General features: G+C 43.8%; 1 pseudogene; it reads left to right on the top strand.

Moving 5' to 3' along the window:
* The first annotated feature begins 3,474 nt into the window (after positions 1–3,474).
* LOC116089507 overlaps positions 3,475–6,445 on the top strand; it is a 4,866-nt pseudogene continuing 1,895 nt past the window's right edge.

The raw sequence follows: 6,445 nt of genomic DNA on the forward strand, positions 1-6,445 counted from the left end.
CTTTACCACTCTGAGTCCTAGTCAAGTATAGTGGGAATGGGGTACATGGTAAAAAGTGATTCTGTGGATAAGTGAATGCAAAGGAATGCATATAGGCTGAGAACTAGTAGCCTGGTATGAACACTGGGGGGGTTCCTGGTAAAAGTGTTTCTGCAAGTAACTTTTATATGTATTACAAAGGAATGGAGATGAACTGAAAGGAAATGCTGAAAGAAGCACTGCTATAGAATTAGAGGGATACCAGTTCTATACCAAGAGTGAGTTTCTGCTCATAATCCCCCAATAGAGTAATATTTGTCAACACTTTTCTTTCACTTGCAGGTTATTTTGCTCCTAACTATTTTCTTTGGGAAGTGGAAACATTTTTGTTTAATATGATCCCACTTACTAATTTTTGCTTTTGTTTTCTGGACTGTTGTGTTTCTCACAAGAAAAAAAATTCTCTGATCCAATAATTAAAGTATTCTGTGTTTTTTATTTACCTGATAATTTCAGAACTTCAGTCCTTATATTTCAGGTCCATTCTAAGTTGGCTTTTGTTTACAAGGATGTTATATAGGGCCAGTGTTCAGTCTTCCACATGAAAATAGTTAAATTTTCTAGTAACATTTGTTTAAGATTACCATTTCTCTAATATACTAACACATGTGTTTGTGCAAATGTCATGTTTTTTGCAAATTTGTTCCAGATCTCTGCTAAAACAAATATGTACTACAAATAAGGGATAATGTAGAAATGAAGCTCCATCAGCTTTTGTTTCAATTGAGTCTTTTATTAAATATGTTCTGTCTTGATTTATCACAGACCACAAAAGGAGAAGCCATTTAGTTAAATACCAGATATGAAAAGGCATGTTATCATTTCAAATTAGTTTTGACCCAAACCAGACTAATTTAACTACAGAAGATGTTGAGTGTACAAATAATTATCACAAATTTTAATTGAGAACAACTCCTCCAGCAGCTGTGAACATATGCTTTCCAACATTAGCCTCAGCCAGACTTTTATTAACTGCATAACTATACATGGCTGCCTGGAGGAATGAAAAGGCTCTTGTAACTAACATCCAAAGTCTTCCAATCTTACCAAGCATAAGAGTTCTCTCCAGACACCAAATAAAAGCAAAATTCTTTATAAAGCATTTCCATTCAGTTTTGGCCCAACAGTTGGAGAAATGCCTTGATAACAATGTATTTTAGAAGCATTGAATATGTCTTTGAGTCCCACATGCAATCATATGACTTGGGCATGGAATTTTTACAGAACTCAAGCAAAGCATTGGCCTTTTTTCTGTGTAAATTACATCCAAGATTTGATGTGAGTACAGAAAACTATGGGAACTGGCTCAGCTCCAATCTTTTCATGAAAGAAAAATAAAATTTTTGTAGTGGTCCTCTTGGGAATTTTAGTTAACACTGTTCTTCTTACCTAGTATCAAAACACAAAGATAAAAGCTGTAGAAAACAGTGCTAAGAGACAGCGAAATTAGAGACAAATGAGATCTCTGTTGCACATTACAGTTTTTAAGTGTTTTTTTATTCATTATTTTCCTCCTACTTAACACAGATACTAGCTGTGTAATGATGAGAAGCTGCATCTTCCAGATGAACCCAAGTTACAGAATGTCTTAGTCAGGGTTTCTATTCCTGCACAAACATCATGATCATGAAGCAAGTTGAGGAGGAAAGGGTTTATTTGGCTTACTTCCACATTGCTGTTCATCACCAAAGGAAGTCAGGACTGGAACTCAAGCAGGTCAGAAAGCAGGAGCTGATGCAGAGGCCATGGAGGGATGTTCCTTACTGGCTTGCTTTCCCTGGCTTACTCAGCCTACTCTCTTATAGAACCCAAGACTTCCAGCCCTGGGATGGCACCACCCACAAGGGGCCCTACCCCCTTGATCACTAATTGAGAGATGTCCCACAGCTGGATCTCCTGGAGGCATTTCCCCAACTGAAGCTCCCTTCTCTATGATAACTCCAGCCTGTGTCAAGTTGACACACAAAACCAGCCAGTACACAGAACCATAACTGATGACTTGATAAAGGCCACACAGATTATTTCTAAGGCTATCTACCCTAGGATATTTGAGGGAAATAATATTCTTTCTTAGTGTTTATTGACTTTATATAGAAGTTACCATTTTACTCAGATTATGATAGTAGCATATAACTGACAAAGGAAAATTAAAATTCCATCACCTGAGATAAGCATCAGTAAAATTGTTATATTTCTATAAATATGCTATCTCATGAGCCATCTCCCCAGCCAGCCCTTAGACTGTTCATTAAGGATTGCATAAAACTGGTTAATGGCTTTTTCCTAGAGCTATACCTGTATGAAAAAGAGTAGGCATACAAGAATGTACAGAGAAACATGATGAGGGAAGTGAAAAGAAAAAATTCAGCACAAACTTGCCCACGTAAGCCTGAGATTGAAAGAGTTAAATTTGAGACTGGTGTTAGCAAAGGAAAGGATTACCAAAAACCTCAGGGGCCAGGCCTGTGAAAACAGATCAAAAGGGAGACTGAAAGGTCAGGGAGACATAAAACCACAAAGATAGGGCAAAAATACAAGGATATGCCCATAGCCCAGGTCAGCAAGACATAAAACATGGAGATAGGGCATGTCCGGAGCCTAGGCTCCTGGGACACATCTGGGCAGACATTGAATAATGAGCCATCTGGTCCCCTTAGGTATTAGCTAAAGGTCAACTAGAAACCTTGAATAGCACTCCTTTTTCACTCCCTTTTTTTGGAATTTTCAACTCTAATCTGCACAAACTACATTTAAAATAACCAATCATGTATAGCCTCCCTGATTCCTTTGTTCCCTCAGACCTTTTTTCCTATATAAACTCCTAAAACCTTAGCCTCCATGAGATTCCTTGTCTCCTGTGTGAGATTGGGGGTCCGCCCGGAACACTCTGAATAAAAACCTTGTGTGCTTTGCATCAAGGTGGCCTCTCGTGTTTCACTGGGTGCATGTCTCCTGGGACTTGAGTGAGGGTCCCTTCGGAGTATCTTTCAATTGGGGGCTCGTCCGGGATCACATGACACCCAGAAATCCCGAAGACCACTTGGAGGTATGTGTGTGTGGCATGCGTGTGGTGTGTTTGAAGTTCGGCGCCTTTGAGTTGTGTTTTGGTTTTGGTTTTCAGCCGGCGGCAGTTAAAAACAAAGATTGTAACCCTGGAAGTTGAGCCTGGGGGAGCAGGGACCCCAGAAGTTGAGCCTGGGGGAGCAGGGACCCTAGATGTTGAGCCTGGGGTAGTAGAAAGTCAGGAGAGCTTGACTGTTGGTTTTCTGAACAAGGGAGATGGAATCCTCCTCCTACCAAGAAGGAGGTGAGAGCAAAAAACCCCCATCTGAGCTTGCATTTAGCTGGTTGTTCAGAACCAGGAAGGGACGATTGTGCTTGGACATTCTAGCTTCTCTTGCTCTTGTGACATTTTTGTTTTTCCTAATTCTAGTCATGGGTCAGACTATGACATCTCCCTTATCCCTGACGGTAGACCATTGGAAAGACGTTAGGGAGAGAGGACAGAATCTATCCGTAGTGATAAAGAAGGGGACCTGGCAAACTTTCTGTACCTCGGAGTGGCCTGCCTTTGGGGTAGGGTGGCCACCCAGGGAACTTTCGGTCTGCTTACTATTCAAGCCGTAAAGGCTGTTATTTTTCAGGATGGACCACAATCACACCAGGACCAACAGCCGTACATTGCGGTGTGGGAAGACTTAGCGCGATTCCCTCCCTGATGGATTCCCTTTTTTTTCTTACCCCGCTGCCCAGGTCCTAAGGTTTTAACCATTCAGAAAGACATGGTCAAAGAGAAACCAAAGCCGCAACCAGTGAGGGAGGGAGCACACAATGTTCTGCCATCTCCCCCCCCACTCCCCCAAAAGTATATCCAGCCATAGAGGAACCTCCTGAATGGCCTATTCCTCCTCCTTATCCTCCCCCATTAGAGTTAGTAGAGCCCGAGCCTCAGCCGTTGGCCTCCCTAGCCCCCTCCGCACCTTCTGCACTGATTGAGGGAGGAGGCAGACCTTCAGCGGGAACCCGAAGCTGATGAAGAGTCCCCTCTCCAGTGTCGGCAGACTCCAGGGTAGCCCTACCCCTTAGAGCCATTGCCCCCCACCTCAGGGGATCAAGATGGCTTACAGCTTTTACAGTACTGGCCTTTTTCATCCTCTGATCTTTACAACTGGAAAACTAACCACCCTCCTTACATGTAGCCAGATGCCCAGTCCAGACTCCCGCTGAAATGGAGGAGGGAGTTCCTCTGACTCATCCTCAGTGGGATTATAATACAGCTCAAGGTAGAGAGAAGCTGTCCAATTATAGACAAGCTCTTGTGGCTGGTCTCAGAGGAGCCGCTAGATGGCCCACCAATTTGGCTAAGGTAAGAGAAGTCATGCAGAGGATGACAGGGCCCCCATCAATGTTTTTAGAAAGGCTCATGGAGGCCTATAGGAGATACACTCCTTTTGATCCCTTGTCTGAAGGACAGCAGGGATCTGTGATCATGAGTTTTATACACCAATCAGCCCCTGACATCAGAAAGAAGTTGCAAAGGATAGAAGGGTTGCATGACTTTACCCTGCAAGATGTAGTTAAAGAGGCTGAGAAAGTATATTATAAGCGAGAGACAGAAGAGGAGAAAAAAGGAAAGGGGAAAGAGAGAAAGAAGAGAAGAAGAGGACAGGAGGGATAGGAGACAGGAAGAGAATTTGACTAGAATACTGGCCAAGGTTGTGGATAGGGATAGGAATAAAGTAGAGAGGACCAGACAGACAGGGAACCTGAGTGTTGAGAGAAGGCAGGGACCAAGGAGACCCCGAAGAGAGCAACCCCGATGATTCCTCGAACCAGACCAATGCTCCTATTGCAAGGATAGGGGCCATTGGGCCAGAGAATGCCCAAAGAAAAAGCAAAAGACCAAAGTACTGACACTCGGGGGTGATGAAGATTAGGAGGAACGGGGCTCGGCACCCCTCCCCGAGCCTAGGGTAAACTTGAAGGTGGAGGGGACCCCTGTAAGCTTCCTGGTTGATACAGGAGCAGAATACTCAGTACTAAAAACTCCTTTGGGAAAAGTGAAAGATAAAAAGATGCTTGTGATTGGGGCTACAGGACAAAAACTATACCCATGGACTACTTCTAGGGTTGTGGATCTCAGAAAAAACCAAGTAACTCACTCATTTTTGGTTATCCCTGAATGCTCTATGCCTTTACTGGGAAGAGACTTATTGACAAAATTAAAAGCTCAAATTACATTTGCCCCCTCTGGACCAGAATTGTCCTGGGGAACTGAAGTGCCCCAAGCCTTAGCACTTTCTCTACAATTAGGAGAAGAATATCAGCTATATCAAAGCCCACCAAACAAACCCATCAAGGGGTTGCAAATTGGCTTGAACAATTCTCTCAAGCATGGGCTGAAACGGGGGATGGGAATGGCAAAACAGCCCCCTCCAATAGTAGTCGAACTCAAATTTGGGGCCACTCCTATAAGAGTTCAACAATATCCCATGAGCAGAGAAGCTTGGGAGGGCATACGCCCACACATCGACAGGTTACTCCAACAGGGAATTCTAATTCCCTGTAACTCTCCATGGAACACTCCATTACTCCCAGTGAGGAAGCCAGGGACAAATGACTATCATCCAGTACAGGACCTTAGGGAAGTCAATAAGAGAGTGCAAGACATATATCCCATGGTGCCAAACCCTTACAACCTACTTAGTACTTTGCCACCCAGACAAGTGTGGTATACGGTCCTAGATCTCAAAGATGCTTTCTTTTGTCTGAGGCTACACTCTAATAGCCAGCCCCTGTTTGCCTTTGAATGGCAAGACCCAGAGAACAGAAGAACAGGGCAGCTCACCTGGACAAGACTGCCTCAAGGGTTTAAGAATTCACCCACCTTGTTTGATGAGGCCCTGCATCGAGACCTTGCATCCTTCCAAACTGATAACCCCAAGGTAACTCTTTTGGAATATGTAGATGATCTTCTTCTAGCTGCAGAAACAAATGAAGAATGCAAACTTGGGACATAGAAGCTCCTGGCTGAGTTAGGTGAGTTGGGGTACCGGGTTTCAGCCAAAAAGGCACAATTATGCCAGACTGAAGTGACTTATTTAGGATATGCCCTGAAAGACGGACAGCGTTGGCTTACAGAAGCCAGGAAGCAGACTGTGATGCAGATCCCAACCCCAACCACCCCTCACCAGGTAAGAGAATACCTGGGGATGGCTGGATTCTGTGGACTCTGGATCCTGGGTTTTGCTACCTTAGCAGCTCCATTATACCCCCTGACAAAAGAAAAAGGGGAGTTCATTTGGACTGAAGAATACCAGTCAGCTTTCAAAGCCCTTAAAAAGGCATTGCTACAGGCCCCTGCCCTGACTTTGCCAGATTTAAGTAAACCTTTCATCCTCAATGT

Source organism: Mastomys coucha, unplaced genomic scaffold, assembly GCF_008632895.1.
Source record: "Mastomys coucha isolate ucsf_1 unplaced genomic scaffold, UCSF_Mcou_1 pScaffold14, whole genome shotgun sequence".
NCBI lineage: Eukaryota > Metazoa > Chordata > Mammalia > Rodentia > Muridae > Mastomys > Mastomys coucha.